A 16,281-nucleotide genomic window follows, 5' to 3' on the forward strand; every position below is an offset into this window, starting at 1 on the left:
CCTTTACTATTACAGTATCTAAGAAAAGGACAATTTTTTCGAAAAATTGTCATAATTCTAAGAGGTTTTTTGAACCAGCCAAAAAACTTATGTTTCTATTGTGGGCAAATAACTAGATATTTTGGTCATACAAACTTAACAATGGACCAAGTATGGAATGTCACACTTGTTGAACCCAGAATATAATTCCCGATCAATTGACAGTCAAAGCTGCAAAAATTTATTATGATTACCCTACTGTTACATGTACAAACTTCACCGAAATTTGTTATTTCGATGTAGTCTTCAGCTCTGCAAAACAATTGAAACATCTCATAAAATTAAATAAATATTAAATATTTTTTCGGGAGTCAATAAAATAAAGAACCAGTTTATGACAGTCCGCAGTGTCTGGGCGCAGTGAAATTTATTATAATTTGGAGGACTCCACACACGCTGTCTGCGGGCAAATTGCATTTCACGGCTGCTAAAAGAAACTTGCCGATCCAAGCCGGCGCTCGGCTAATGAAATACAGCAGGCTGGCGTATCAATAACGCAAATGAAGCACTCTCCGAGGGAACAGGACCAGGACCAGGAGCGGAATCGTCGCGAATCGGGATCCAGGAGCCGTGCACACTAATAAAGTTAACATGGCAAACAACTCGGCAATGATGTGAACTTTATGCGCAAGCTAAATGTCGTTTGATGCAGCGACACGATGACGACGTCGCCACGCTTCATCGGATGCGTCCAGCTAAAAGCTTTTGGCAAAAAAGCCAACAAAAAGTTAGCACACGAATAGCGGAATAGATGCACAGGTAGAGGCAGAGCTATTGGTAAAAGGTTTTCAGCCAAGTGAACCGTGCACTTAAACGGAAAAAAGAAGAGGTGACGAGATTGGGCTAGAATCGACTCTTAGGTACCCGTTAATAAATTACTGCCTCTATTGGACTTATCACAAATTTGGTAACTATAAATCTACATAATGATAATGGCATTAATCCTTACAGCTTGTCTTTTATTGGCCTAAATCTTTTTTTGCCAACTCATTATACCTTGTCAACATTCTGAGTACTGGGTAAAATTGCATCAGCGTGCATCAAAATGGCAGCTTGAAATTTAGTTTTCGAGCAGCGCTACGTTTATTATTCAATTATGACAGCACAGATGGTCAACGTTTTTTATCGACAATCCCCAGTGGGGTGGCTTTCATACCAGGTTCGATTTAAGTCAAGATAAATGTCTTCAATTTAAAATAGAAAGTACTTCATAAAGTCATATAGCCCAATCTGTAAAATGTAAAATTTATATGCCCAACTAATAGCATTCATCACTTGCATTAAAGTAATAAAGGGATTTGTTTTTTGTCGACCAACTTCGCTTAGCCAACTTTGTCTGCCTGCACTTTCCTCACCTTCTCACAATGCGACTGATGTTTACTGCCATTGGCCATTGTCACAAAGTTTGCTCATCGGGCTTATGACTTAGAGCAGGCCATAAACCGATTTCTGAATGCGTTTTTATGCAAAATTCCTAGTATTTTGGACTGAACGAAAACCGCAAACTGTTTGGCAACAGACCAGCTCGTGTTTACCCAATAAAAGACAAGAGGCCAAAGGTGAACTCGGAGAACTGACAACTTGACCACAATTCTAGTTCGCAATGTGGCCGGATGAGAGCCACAGAGTTGGTCGATGGATCAACCCCATCCCCTACTTACTTTGGATGTTCTTTTTTATTACTTAAAAATAAAAAAAAAAACCATTTCAATCTTTAAGGGAAAAAGGAGAAAGGCGGCCCAAATCGAAGCGGCATTATTAATAACCTTTGCGGGTAGGACCAATCGAAGCTGGCGTCTTAATTAGCCCACAGCAACTGACAGGACAGCTGTCCTGCGACCACATCTGCACATCCCGGCACAGCCGAACATGAAATGTGTCTAATGAAGTTCTCTGGTGATTTATGGCCCGAACATTTCCGCCATCTCCAACTCCATATCCTACTCCGACTCCTTTCGAACCTACGGCTCCGGCAGGACCTCCGACGATTAATAGATGTCACTCAATACGGCCGAGAGCGGGCGCCAATTTCCGAAAACTAGCTGCCTCGAGGAGTGGCCTCCGGCCTCCTTGCAAGTTTAATGGCTTCGCTTGATGGCCGAGACATGGGCCGAGTTTATTACTTTAAAATCGCTAAATGCGCCATAACATCGACATGGCTGGATCTGTGGAGTATATGGTGTATGTTGCCAGCTCATAAAAGTGCTTTGAAAGGTCATAAAACTGATAAATTGAAACTGCGTTGACAACTTAGCAAGCGACAAATAAAATACGAAAGATTTATCAGCCTTTCGAAGCGGAAAAAGACAAAACTGTCAGGACGTACCTATTAATTTAAATAATTAAATTAGAGGTGCAGGAACCCTACTTATCCATCTGCAATCGCTCTAAGTAATCTTTTGAAGGCGTGAGCGCACCAACACCTTAAGAATATGCCAAAGCTTCCATCCTATTGTAAGGGATAACACTGAAAAAAAATCTCCTGTGATAGTATTTCTAAAAATATGGTAAGCCATAATATATCTAAAATCATTGTTTGATTTTTTGATGCCAATAAACAAAATACATAATAATTAAATACGTTTATTTATTTATTTAATTTTAATTGTATTAAATTTAGTCTGTGTTAACTAAATACGGCTTTATATTCCTAACTTTAGGTAGTATTTTTTTTCAGTGAATCACCTGCTAGTTGGGACCATAAAACGGCAGACATTCCTGCCCAGGGTCGTTGCCTTCTCTTGGCCAACTCTTTAAGCCGCCTTTCACGCAATTTCTTTTATTATGTCGTGGACCCGGCATTGCAGTTTGATTTTATTTTTAGCAAATAAGCCGAGGCAAATAACAACAGCGGCTGGCGTTGGACGGCTTTGTGGCCCTTCCGCCACCCCCCGACCCCCTCCCCCTCTCCACCAGTGCTCCCACGCTCTTCACTCAACAAATGACCCTTGTTGTTGCCGGTTCGGAGTTGCCTGGTTACGCAACCGCCTGTAGGATCAGCTCCACCTAGCACCCGCCCTTACCTCCCCCATTGGCAATCATTTCTAGGGTCATTTGGCGTTCGCCGTGCGCGCTACTCAGCCTTAAAATTGGAAAAATGTGCTGGCCAGGATGCGAGATGGAGCTGCAGCAGGAATTGAAGCTGAAGCTGGAGCTGGAGTCGAAGTGAAGGGAAGACCCGGCTAGATGCTCGTCGGATTTTATGACTGGCGCTAAAAATGTGCAGCGCCCGGCGGCTCGAGTGCAATAAAAGTAAAACACATTGCCAAAGCAACTTACTGCAATATTTGCGCAATATGGCAAGAGGCAGCTCCCTGAAATCGTGGAGATCGGGGGGATCGGAAGGATGGAAAGGGCAGGGGGTCTTCCGTGGGTGCTAGACCGTATTGGCAAAGTCTGCCGGACTGGGCTGCCTCTACTGCTGCTGCCACTGCTGCGTTCATTATTTATTTTATTTTATTAGAAATTATTTAGTGCTGCTGCAGAGGAGGAAGGCACGACCGGATTCCATTTATTGTTATCTCAGTCATTCAACATTTGCGCTGCTGCTGCAGGATGGGGACTGCTGCAAGGACAATGGGGCCAGTGCATTAAAGTTGATTAATCTTATTAGTCCGGCGACACAAGAGGAAGTCGCGCGGATTTAAGGACTTTCATGGAGGCGAATTGTTTCTGTATCAGCAGGCCAACGGCAGCTGCAAATTGCGTACATTGTCGAATGCCTTTGAGGCATATTTAAAATGCCCGGACGGAGGCAATGCGATTTCCATGCGATTTTCACTTTACGCCCGCAAATCAGACACCGCATCATAAAAATGCATCAAGAAAAGTAGCCACTGTGTCTGGCCGAAATGCATTGTTTTTTTGCACTGAGAAATAGTGTACGATTCTCTGCAAAAATAAATATTATTTTATACAATACAATTTATACATACCATTTATAAGTAGGTATATTACTTAGTATGCTAAATTTAATTAAACATTCAAAATGTATTTTCCTTATAAATTTAAGTTTTAAATAATTCACCAATATTTGCCAGGGTTAATTTTGTACAACGTTTTGTTCTAACTTAGCCAAAATAAATCGCACAGCCAACAGAATGACTGTTTTGAGCAGAAAAAGTCATAAATTATTCACTCCAAGTTGATTTAAGAAAATATAGTTTGTACTTGATTTTTGCATTTTTTTGTAATATTATAATTTCTGTGAAAATTTACCTACAATTAAGTTTTTCAACCGTTTATGCCAATGGATTGGAAATTGTGTACCAAATTCAACAACGTATTACTTTCCAACATCCGAAATCCCTTCTTATTTAAAAGCCTACTTTTTTCAGTGCTTAGTTCGTGGCCGTGCATTTGGCAGGCCAATTGTCGATTGTCATCGTTATTGATACGGATGTGCATTATGCCGGACGGCCGATGAGAACGGGATGCGATTCCATTCGACGGTGTAGCCAATGAGCCGCCGGAAGCGCCAATTGCCAATTGCCAATTGGGCGCCATTCCACAGTCTGGCCAACAACAACAACAGCCACGGTTACTGTAATGGCAACTGAAGTCGCCGAAAAACCTCATCATTTGTTTTAATTTGGATGGGGATTCGGATGGGACGCGGGTCAGATATCGGAGGTGCCCGTTTATACGCTTGTTTGCGCGCATTTTCACCGCTCTTTAGACGGCTGCCATTTTGGTATTTACCCCCACCATTTCAATGGGCAGAAAAGTATGCAACAGTCAATCGGGCTTTGTTATTTCGCAGGCCAGCTATTCGTTTGACTAGCAACTGCAGCTGCAGTTGGCCAGACGACTGTGTGCAGGTGGAAATGACCATAATTAATTGCATGTACCTGCGGCCAGGCGACCTCCTGAACCCTCCTGTCAATTAGAGCCCGTTTGGATCTTTTGCCGCCGCATTCCACATTGATTGATGTGCCGGGCACAAAGAGCCGGGGCTAACCATCGCTGGAACTGGCCAACTATTCGTCCCCCCAGCGATTTCCCTTTGTTTTACAAGTTAATAACACTTTATGGCGACGCACTTCATTTGGCGCCCATTTTCATTTAGCAAGTGGAACTTTTCCGCACCAACAACACCCCGCCACCGCACCACTTCACCCACTCGGACATCGCTCACTCCGCCGTCGAAAGGCTCTCTTATCCGCCACTGGACCTCACTTGAGCATTGTTGGCCATTATAATCGACGGCGGCGGCAAATCGGTTTCGCATGAAACGCAATTGTCTATAATTACATTATCCAAACTATCAATTAAACCAAATTGTCTGACGGCCGCGCCGGGCCGAGTCCGGAACTCTGCCAGACACACGCATGCCAAATACACATTCAGGCATATGCACCGCAAGAAAAAATCAGTTAGAATCATAGAAATCATACAGAAATCATTTCGCAGGACGTTGGCTTACCAGGGAAAATTTGTATTTTGTTATAAAAGTGTTTATGTTAAAAAGCTTGGTGATCTACATTAAAATGAAATCTCATATAAGCTGGACAAATTAACACTTTATGTACAAGCAGCATAATTCCTAAAATGAGAACGAAAAGTTAAAATCGGTTTTAATTTTAATATTTGATTTTAATTATTTGATTTCTCTAGTTGCACATGCATACCATTTGGATATAGTTATACATTTTAATCATTTTACTTCCTTTAATCCTGTTCTTGAGTTTATAAAAAATGTAGGAAAATATAAAAATAAAATGTACGTGTTCCATAATGAGTGAAACAGTTTTTCTCCCAGTGTATAAATACTCTCGCACCTCTCTGCCAGTCAGCCGGCAGCATAATGGGAGCTCTTGTATGTTTTTGTGATTGTTTAACAAGGCTCCTGAGTGGGTGAGAGGTGTGTGTGTGTGTGTGGCTGACGGTGAGTGTGCGAACGTGTGTGTTTGTGCCACCACCCACCGGATCACCCAATCTCACAGATCCCAATCCCCACTGTGCACTCGTAATCCCCGAACAGCAAAGCATTTAAATAATTTCGCCGGCACTGTCGACGCTGACGCAGATATCAGAGTATTTTTCAAGTAATTGTTATTATAACCAGAGCAAAAACAACAACAGGCACTGGCAATTACATGGCAGCACACATTCAGACGCAGTGAAATATGGAATTCACAATTACATTTAGGCACACGAGTACTCTGCAAATAAGTCCCAGTTTGGCGTTTACGCGTGCGAAAGTAACAGGATTGTGTGACTTTTGTTTTTTTAAGACTTTGAATTAAAGTTTTTCCATGCGGAAATGGTGTGAAAAAATTTGTAACTCATTGTTAACTATGAGTTTTTATAGGGGTGTCAAAGAAATTTATTTATATATCATTACGAACTCCGAAAAAAAGGAAGGAGATTTTTATGACACCTTGTAAGCAACTATAAAACATTTTTTTAAGAATTGCGAAACACTTAAGTTTAAAAAATAAATATATATTTATATACATGTAAATAACAATACACGTTCTTTAAGTGCACCTTGCAGATCACTATATAAACATGAGATCCTGGTATAAACTTTCGGACCGAGTGCGAGTAAAGTTGAAATTTGTTTTGCTTTCACATTTAATTGAAATTTACGCCGCTTTGTCGGCGTCTCGTTGTCGCGACAAGCGGCGACTTTTATCATTTTAAAAGCCGCCCGATCCGCCCAACCACCCAACCACCGCACCACCCAGCCACCGCACCACCCAACCACCCAACTAGCAGGCCGCCCGCTGTTAAGGCCGCTTGACGGTGCCGAGGCGACTGGAGCCAACAGGACAGGCGAGGTCCTCCTTCTGCTCCTTTTCGTCCTGGGCCACTTTGCTGCAAATTAAATGCATTTCGCAGCGCTCGCACGAAAGTTATTTATGTGTGTTTGTCATTTAATTTTAAAAAGTTTTCCCTGCACGAGATTTACAGCGCCCGAAAGGAGCTGGGTAAAAGCCCACTTTCATTTCATTTAATTGAGAAGTTGGTCCTTGGAATGACGGTACAGCGAGGACATGCGAAAGCTGCAGGCGAGCAATGCGAATGCAATCAATAAGAAATTTGTTTACCCGAAGCCGGAGATTATTTCAAGTCACTGCCAGCGGCAATGACATAATGCCACAGCCGCAAAAAAGGCCAGCAATATGTTATATGTTAAACCTGTTGTGGTCAGGTGTCTGGAGGTGGTTATGATTGCATCCCGGATGCATCTGAGTATGCGGTGCATCTCCAAGTCACTGGCAAAGAGTCAAGCCAACCACATGTGCCTTCGACCATGAAGCAAAAGTATTATGTCAGCTGCAAACCCGCACGGACTTGGCCAAGATGGGAATGGGCTGGGATGTTGAAAGGGCTCTGCCGACGAAAGACGACAAACAAAAATGCAACAAAAGAAAAGTGCAATGTTTGTGGTCAAACACAAAGAGACACACAAATACCGGGGCAAACACACTCGACTCCCATCATACATTCAAAGCACAAAATCAAAATGGCACTGTGAAAAAGGGAATATATTAGTGAAATAAATGTCAAAAGGTTTCTTACAGCATTATGAAATGGGAAATAAATTGTGTTTTGTCTGGGAAAATACACGAGGGGTTAAAACAAAATTATTATTATAAGCTAAGTAAAAGGTTAATAACATTTTAAGTACCGACCAAAATTTATTGTAATTGTTTTTTAACTTTAGATCATTCAAAATTTATTATTTTTCAGGGACCAAAAAAAATATTCTATTGGCAATTTTATTTTTAAAGGAATGCTGCAATTGGTACACTGTTTGTTTTTAATTCTGATGATTTTTTAAGTATGTGGGCAAAGTTTTTCTCAGTGTTTTGAGTAGAAAGGCCCCGTTTCAGGTTGTTTGGTCAATTGCCATGCAACGATCGGGGCCCTCTGGCCACATTTTACGCAGCTTGCACGGAAATTTATGAAATTTCAAAGAAGCAGCGAGGCCAATCATTGTCCAGACCCAGTCCAATCCTGGAGCAGGTCCTGGTCCAGCTCCAGACCCGATTCCAGTTCCAGTTCCAGGACGATAGCCCAAACAAAAGGGCTGAAAGCGAACCGGACTGAGGCAAACAAAAATGCCATTTATTTGTTAATTTACGCACACAGCATCAAATATGAGGACTCAACAAAGGCAACCCTTCTTTCGGTTTGGCACAGGTGTGTTTTTCTGGCCAAAGGGAGTGGGGATCAGGAGCTGGGAATCGGGGAATCTGGAACGGGAACGGGAACGGGAACCAGGACCTGAAATCCATGGCAACTCCTGGGCCGGGTTTTTAAGCTGCTTGTTTGTCGGTTTGTGTAATCCGCTGCGGATGACTGCCTGTATTGGACTGTAGTGGTGGCCACGGACTTATTTGCCTCTGCCAAAGGACCGTTCGGGTCCGAATGCTCAGTTTATTAGTCCACAGACAAGCGGCTAATGATGCCTGGCCAAGGATGGCATGCACTCAAAAAACTAAAGAACCATTCCGAATATAGTCAGAAACAATTATACAAAACACATTTAAAAGAACCAGAAATGTATTTAATTGTATATGAGTAGAACTTCATTTTAAAATATAGATTAATCATGAGCAAACTAACGGTGATTTAAAAATACAAAACAATTACCTAAATATATTTAAGGCAAGTAAAAATCACCGCAAAAAAAAGGGATTTTTTTTTATAGTAATAACGTAAGAAAGAAGTAGAAATGCCAATCAAAATGTTTTTTAAGTTATTTATTCAAATCAAACATTTATTACTGAATATTCTTTGTCAAGTGTAAATTGGTGTTCGTTTGATATTAAGTCCGTCTGTATTAGCTCTATGCTTTGGTTAACGCTCCAGTGGATATCTCCAGCCAAGTCTACGTAATAATTTGCATTTGCATACGGCAGCCAAAAGTCATTTTGGGTAATGAAAATACTGTGTTTGGTTTTAGATTTCAACTTGAAATGTTGCGGGCATTTAAGGGTATTCTCTGTTTCGGTTGGCCCACGCAACCCAGTTATTGTTTTCGCCGTGCTGCCTGTATTGTGTAGTCAACTTGTTGCCCGCTGTCTGTTTTTTAATTTACATTGGCATCGTGTAAATATTTAGAGAGCGCGGAGCAGCTGCTGTTTACCCTCGCATCCCCACACTTAACCCCCTTTTCGCCAGTGATTTATGCGGGGGTGCCCTCCATCTAATGTTGATTTTTCGTCTTTTTACTGGCCACCAACCACGAAAAAGCGCCGCAGCAAAAGGCAAGTTTTGGCTGGCACATTGTTTGGCCAAATGCTTTTTAAACAATTGCATGCCAGGACTGGCAGGATCCCCCGGGATTATCGTGACTCCGGACTCCGGAAAGCAGCCACACACGCATTTCTGAGGTGGGGGCGCCTTCTAGATAATCCAATTAATATGCACACAAAAACGCAGATAGACAACAATAACAAGCCGCCCCACCTGACGCCATGTTTAATTTTCGCCAAGCCGGAAGCGAGGCGCATGAAAGGCGCTCGGGAAAAGCGGGAAAAGCCGGGAAATGCCGGGAAACGTCGCAGCCGCAGCCCGAGCTCTTCAAACATTCATGAGCTGGGCAGCGGTTGAGGTGGAGCAGCAGTTCCAGGACTCTAACTGGAGTCCCAGTCCCGAACAGGAGGCGGAGCAGCCAGTCCGTTGTCGGCGGCACGGGTTATTGGCTGCACAAACAACTGGCTGAGCCAACTCGGAGTCGCAGTTAATATCCTTGGGGGCGAAAGCAGGCACACAGCAGTGCACGCAGAAACGAAGGACGAAATGGGAACAGGAGTGCACTGAAAGGAATCTGGGGCTACTTTACGCAAACGAAGGAACTTGTTTAGCCTAAGCACCTAATACTTCAAATAAAGTTAAAGAGCATATTAGATACCAACATATTTTATTTACTAATATATAATATTTCTGAATCTGTTTACAAAATAAATTTAGGTTTATGAATTTTTTTCGTTTATCAAATAATTGTACTTATGTTGTAACTGATGGATGTTTTGTTCCATATCTTTGAATCTGAAAATACATATATTTCATTAATGAACAAAGGCTAACTACCAAGAACCAGTTTTCTGTTATTTTTTTGCAGTGATGCACCTAAGCCGCGGCGTTGCATAATACTAATTTGCGGCTTGGCAATTATGAACCTGGGTGTGGGCGTTTTCCAGGAACCAGGCCACCTGCTAATGTCTTCATTTATCCACATGAAGTTGTGCAAACGGCAAAACAGGTGACCAAGAGAACATGCTCCGAACAATATTGAAAATTCCTAATGGCAGACCAGCTTGAGCTGTATGGTCAAAACTTGTTCAATATTTTGCCGTGCGGGAAAATAAATGGAATATTTCCCCCTGCTCAGCTGCCATTCGGAGAATCCATTTCCTTGGGGAATACGAGATTACCACTGTTGATTCTCCCTTCATTAGCCTTGACATCGGACTTGACTCACAGTTAACCCGACTTGATTATCCGAAAAAAAAGTAGCACCACTCCAGTCAGCAGAAAACTTTGCTTATTATAACTATTTGAAAGTGTGGGGCGCCATCTCATCTCGTTTTCCGTCGGCGGCTCTTCATATTCTAATAGTAGTGGTGGCAGACTCGTCCCCCAAAAAGCCGCACACGTATTGCCGTCGAAACTTTTTATTAGTGTCTAAAATGATATCTGTGAGAGGGAGGAAAATTGCTGGGTAAAAAGACTGGCAAAGAAATCACAGACACGACTCGGCTGGGACAACGCTGCGTATGATTAATATGCCGCACACGTATCACCGCAAATATTGATTTTTAAATAAGATGACGCCACGAAAGTGGGCCAGGCCCATTCCACCTCCTCTGCCGGATGTCAAACTTTCTTTGGCCAAAAATCAACAACGAAATTATATAATTTGCAATGTAATCAGGAAACTTTAAATGTGCGCCATCGGTGGGAAGGGGGTGGTTGGTGGTGGTGGGAGGGGGTAAAGTCAGCGTGATTTGAGCGTATGAGTAATGCCCGCCTATAAGATTACCCATACGTAAAAGCCACAAAAAGCGGCAGTCATGCCGCTGAGAACTCTGTGAGCCGCCAAGCACTTTGACAAATGAAACACGGCGTCGCTGCCGAAAAAAAAAAAATAAACGGCGAATAAGGCGGCGAATATCCGGACGGGTTTGGGGGCGTGGCACCTGGCTCAGGGAGCACATGATGAGCGCTGTAAAAGGGCTGTGTGTTGTCGCCAGCGCCGGGGTTTTAATGCCATTGATGGCTTATTTCAGGTTTACGACTTTATTTTCGCTACCTAGTCAATGTCTGTTTGCCCCGGCATTCACTCACGGCCCGATTTCGTAACTTTTGACTACGCCAGATGGGGATTTCCCCTTTTCCAATCCCCGCTGCCCAAGCACGAGTGTATGCTTGAGTGGTTTTTAGGCACGGCTGTTTCTATTTTATTGCACTGGCGAATTCCGCGCTTTTTATTGCACCTCCATTGAAGTCCGCCAGCCATTGAACTGTGAGACTTTTTCCAATGATCTTCGGAGGGCCGTGTGCCGCACATTACTCTTCTGACTGAACTTGTGGCGTTTGTGCATAAAAAGGTATTTTTAAAGTCAGCTAGAAGGGGTTTAAATTATTCAAGTGGTAGGGAAATGGTTAAACTATGTTCTGCCTTATATAAAGGAAATTAAATAAGACTTTAAAAGTTATTCCTAAAAATATTTAAAATAGAATTTATTTTAAATAAAATAAATATATTATTTATTTAAATTTTGTAAATCTTCAAGCTGAATTTAAAGTCACCAAAAATCGTTTAAAGTTCTCAAAATATGTAAGCTTTCAACACTAAATAAATTATTCTAAATTAATGGGTAATTAAAGTAAATTTATAGAACCTCTGTAGGGTATCCCTGTTTCGATTTTTCCCAGCCAGAAGTTCCTCATCCGTTTTTTCCTCATATGTAGGTGAACCGTGTGGGTGACTTCCGTCTGACCTGCTGGCGGCGGCGTGCAACAGCATGTTGCATGCTACTGAGCCGCTCAACAAATTTTTATTGTCAGCATATTTTTTATGTTTTTATGTCGGCTCAGAGTCCCCGTCTAACGTCCCCTGGGCGATGATGAACGCGGCCTGTGCATTGACATTGTCTGTCTGGATGGCTGGGACTGGGACTGGAGCTGAAACTGGGAAGGGATGCGGATCCTTTGGTCTGCCCGACTGTCTAGCTGCTGGCGTTAAATAAAATATCGTTCTATATAAAACACAGAGGCTGCATCGATTAAAGGGGGCTTCAGTGGCAGAAAATCCCCATGCTGCATCCACAGCGCCAGAATGTTTTACATTTTGTTTATTTTCCATATTTTTTCGCATGCCAGGCTACACGTGTTGGTAACATATTTTTGGACATTATTACAATGGCACTTTTTTCTGTTTTTTTTTTTGCAGAAGCAAACTGAACCGAACCCATGCCCCTTCAATATGGATTTTATGGGTCTGCTTTTTTATGAACACTCGAGCGTATTCAAGTTCGCAGCGTGTTTTGAATGTGTTTCGGGGCGGACAAGGTCCACGCCCATCCACAAGCAACAAACAAACGACTCGGACAAGTGGCAAATGCATTTTATTTGCAACATGTTTTATGCGCAAAAATTTCCGGGCTAAAAGGTGAAGTCAAGTGCAAAGAGATGCCCTCGAGCGTCTTCAAGTGGGACCCAAAAAATTGTTTGCAGCTAGAAAATAATTTTAAAAGAGACAAGCGAATTTTGAAATGAATTAAGAGTATACGCTTCATTCAGTTTTTATTGAGAATGTTTGCATTGAACAAAAAGTAAAATAAGTTAGTTAGCCATGGACCCGGCACAAAATTCAGCAAAAGAGACTATGTACTACATAGTGTGTTACTCAAAATAAAATGAAAATGCTGAATACGATGAACAAATCCACAAATTTAAAGTTTCAAAATATGGCAGGGAAGGCTAATTTTCATATTTTTCAATGAAAGCCTCCGTGTATTAAAAAATTCCTTTCATTTATTGGCAGCATTTGAAAGCACTCCACCGCCATATTTAAGCCACCTTTCCGCCAGGTGAGCTGGCAGCAAAGAAATGAGTTCGTGTGCTGAAAAGTGAGCTGCCAATAAAAAAGATTAAAATGCAGCCATAAAATACACAATTTTATACACATTGCCTTAATGAAAAGCTGGCGGCAAGAAGTGGAAGCCGCATCACCATCCCCATTCCCGCCGGATAAAACCGAATTTCATGCTTAAGCTCTGTAAAATTAACATTTAATTGAAGCCTACAATTCAGTGCTTTCGGCAGTGCCAAAAAATTGGTAGAGAAGGCGGTCGGTGAAAGGAGGTTACTGCAGGTCCCAGGATACAATTACACATACATTTAAGCCAGACAAGTGCAGTGGGCCGGGGCGCCAGGGGAGTGCATGTTTTGATAGCGTAAATTATGTTATAAAATTTATTTAATTTCACTTTTCTGAACGTTTTGTTGCCCTGACACTGCCCCACGAAATGTGCGCCGGGCATGCAAAAGGGAGTCGAGTCCGCCACCCCGAATTCCATCCACCTGACGCACTCAGCACTCTCATATGTACTTTTCCAACCCCATCCCCTGCAGAAAACCCCTGCCAAAGCGAACACAGACATATCCATATCAACTGGCAGCGGAGTGAAAAGTCCCTGGAGTATTGCAAATTGTGCAGGGTCGCCTTTCCCCGAACCCCTTCCCCAGGTCCCTTTTTCGGTCCGCCCTCCCACTTCCCCTGCGTTGCGTGCCCAGTGCGCATATTTATATAAGCGAGCCAAGGAACACGCTCGAATTTTCGGTAGTCGGAAGGCCCTGCACTGAGAAAAGTACGAATCTCAAATAACGTTTCCTTCAACTAAGCATTTAAAAAGCAGAAAAAAACAGGTATTCAGACATGCCAAGATCATTAAAATTGTTAATTTCGTCGGTTAAATTACTTTTCAGTTATTGTAATCCTGGAAAAACATCCTGGAAAAACTAAAAACTTAGTTTTTAATCATGGGTATACACATAAACTTAATTTACCGATTGTACCAATTGTAGTTTCTTTCTTAAGGTTCACTAAAGAATTTTTATAACTGGCTAAGGTAAAATCAGAAAAAATATAAATGGAGATCTTGGCGAAAAACGTAAAATCGAAGAGAATATTTTAAGAGGCTAAAAAAATGTAGTTATAAGTATTTGTTGAAGATTTATATATTTTTTCAAGGAAAAGATTCCTATTTGGTTAGTCCTTTTTGTAATGTATTTATTTAATTTTTTTTAAATAGGTTCTTAGTTCTTCATAGTTTTGTGTTTTGTTTCTATTTAGAATTCATGGCTTCATTTCTATTCTATTTCGAATTCATGGTCTTAAATTCAAGAGAACTTTTTTTTTCCGAGTGTGTAACTCGCAACGAAATGGAAAGCGCGTCCAGGGGCAGCAGCCCGTCCGGAGTGACTCCAAATCCACGACCCCGGCGAGCAAATACAGCTCGCACGTGAGTGCTCGCATCGTGGATTTCTTGGGGCACCTGCAACGCAACCGATGCGATTCCCCGGGTGACAGGCGGCTTAAACGACCCGTGGCTGGTTAAATAATTAAACACCAATGACACTTAAACGTAAATCATGAATTTTGCAAGCGGCCCACGTCAGCAGGAGCCCCGATCCTCGATGAAACATTAACCAAATGGCGACCCTTTCAATTCGGGCCAAGACCAGACCATTTGTTGGCCCATAAAAGGAACGGGGGTTGGGCGAAGCGGGATGGGGCGGGGAAACTGTCAGCGCCGGCGGAAACAACACCCAAAAAATTACTGTTGCAAAATGCTGTACAAGCTTCCGACACCGAGTCCGAGGCTTCCTGCAACAACAAGAACAAGGAGCTCTAAAACTAACACTAACGCCAACAAATCCCCAGCTGCTCGGCTCGTCCAACATTCCGGAGCAAAAGGCAGCTCCACAATGGAAAGAACTATGGCCAACAATTTGTTGCAGCAAACGGGGCGGTGAAAAGAGGCAAATGGAGGCGAAAGGAAGTGCAAAGTCAATGTCGGGATGCCGGCAGAGTTGTCAACGCGCTTAAAGTTGCCTTAATTGCAGTCCTTGCTGTTCTTCCTGCACTTTTTATAACAGCCGTGTCACAGGCGACAGTCCACAGTCGACAGTTGTCCTTTAGCGGCGGGCATGCATAAAATATGCTGCATACTTCGTGGCGCAGCCAGGAACATAAGAACTCAAAAGCGGCAAAGGGATTGGGGAGAGGGGATGGGGGTAAAGGGACAGGGACAAAATTGGGACTGACGACATATTTTCCTTTCAGTTTCAGGCTGTTAATTATTATTATAGACGTGTGAGTGTCCGCCCGTCTGGACTTGGACTGGCAATCGGCAAACGGCACACGACCATCGAAGGCAAAGGGTCAGGAAGGCAGGCGACCAGCCAACCACATGCAATAAAACAGCACTTAGACATGGACACAGGCACAAGCGAGCACTGCGAGAAAATCGTGTAAAAACAAGAAAGAAAGCTAACTTCGGATATCCGAAGTTTATATATCTATTCTTCGATTTCAATGCTTAAAAACATTGAGAATAGGACTATTAATCCAATTAATTTTTTGATCGTTTCTATGGCAGCTATTTGATGCAGTCGTCCTTTATAAAAGTAAAACATTCATTCTGAAATCATCAAGAAATGACTATATCTCAATCAATAATTGGGCCACAATCATTTAGAAGTGTGCCACTTTGAAATCTGGTTTCTATAAGAAAATGTATAGGCTTAGAAGGGCAGGTTTTAGGTGACTTTTCAGCAAAGCCATTTTTCGAAAATTTGGAAAGGGGTAACATCATTAAAATGACGGAAAATCGACCCCAAAATACAAAACAAACTGAAAACACAGATTTTTAGGGAATTTAACCACAATCATTTTGAGGTATGCCACTTTGAAATCGGATGTCTGTAAGAAAAGTTATGGGCTTAGAAGTGCACGTTTTGGACCACTTTTCTGCAAAGCCGTTTTTCGAAAATTTGGAAAGGGGTAACATCATTAAAATGACGTAAAATCGACCCCAAAATACAAAACAAACTGAAAACACAGATTTTTAGAGAATTAAACCACTATCATTTAGAAGTATGCCATCAGTAAATGGGGTGTCTGTAAGAAAAGTTATGGGATTAGAAGTGCAGGTTTTGGGTGACTTTTCAGAAAAGCCATTTTTCGAAAATTTGGAAAGGGGTAACATCATT

Source organism: Drosophila rhopaloa, unplaced genomic scaffold, assembly GCF_018152115.1.
Source record: "Drosophila rhopaloa isolate 14029-0021.01 unplaced genomic scaffold, ASM1815211v1 contig_163, whole genome shotgun sequence".
Taxonomy (NCBI): Eukaryota; Metazoa; Arthropoda; class Insecta; order Diptera; family Drosophilidae; genus Drosophila; species Drosophila rhopaloa.